Genomic DNA, 1,261 nt, shown 5'->3' with positions numbered 1-1,261 from the left:
TGCGCTATGCTATAATCTCCATCCAAACGTGCATTCCCAGGGTGGGGCATAAATGCACTGACTTTGGCAATTTGAATGGTTTCCCACCAAAACTCATCACCTGGACACAGTATGGGACCATAACAATCACCAAACCAGGGGACCTATGTCCCTACTTAAATAGCTGTCCAGTGCGACATATGCACTACTGCCCTGTTGCCCCCCCAAAGCTCCATTCAAATTAAGTTAATTTATTCTTGTGATCCATTTGTGGTGAGCCCCTGGATGATGTGGTAGCGGTGGGGCGGCCGGTCAATTGCTAGATGGAAGTGTGAGGCCACTACTGTGGTGGATGCAAAAGACACCATCACGTGTCTCGACGTCACGCCAGTTTGACACAGGGCTGCAAGTTTAAAAGTTGTTTTTTAGGACAATAACTGCATCACCTGCCAAACGGACCCCAGGACAGATCTTACTTAAAAGCAGCTATCCGAAGGTACAAGCGGTTTGGGGTGGTCAGATTGTGGGTACAGAGTCGCTTTAAGGCCCTATAACATGGAACAATTATTGGCCGTATTCGTCTGATATTGGCCATTACAGCTGATAATCGTCCTGTGTAATAGAAGGCAACGATCAGCCGTCATGTACGATGTCGGCTGATTGTTGCTGTTAATTACCGGCCGGAGGATCTTTCCGGCCGCAGAGCTCTGATGCGGGTGCATCAGCGTGCGCCCGCATCAGAGTTTCCCATAGCCCACAGTGAAGCGAGCAGCCGGAGCCGCTCGCTTCACTGTGTGAACTGACAGGTCTTTCTGTGGCCTGTCAGTTTTTTTCCGGCGCCGCACAGATCCCGGCCGGAGCGTATACGATGTGTGTACACTCCGGCCGGGATCCCATTGCACATAGGCTATGTCCCACCCCGCAAAACTACGGCCGTAGTTCTGCGGCGAGAACTACGGCCGTAGTTTTACGTAGTGTGAACATAGCCTAAGGCTATGTTCACACTACGTAAGTTTCCGGCCGTAGCGCGTTCCGTGAATAAGCGGCCGGAGACTTACGTAGTTTGCGTACAATGGAAAGTATACGATGTACAGCTGCACAGTTCACACTACGTACGAACTTACGCCCGGATCGTACGCGGCGCTGTAAAAAATGAACCAGACCATTGTTTGAGGACGAAAATGCCGTAACTTACGCCCGTAGCGTAACATGCGGTCCCGTACGTAGTGGTGATTTCTTCATTTTTGCAGCTTTGTGCTGATCCAAAAGGTTCTGTGGGGTG

The sequence above is a fragment of the Dendropsophus ebraccatus genome, chromosome 1 (genome assembly GCF_027789765.1).
Source record: "Dendropsophus ebraccatus isolate aDenEbr1 chromosome 1, aDenEbr1.pat, whole genome shotgun sequence".
Lineage (NCBI taxonomy): Eukaryota > Metazoa > Chordata > Amphibia > Anura > Hylidae > Dendropsophus > Dendropsophus ebraccatus.
This window is presented reverse-complemented; position numbering follows the sequence as displayed.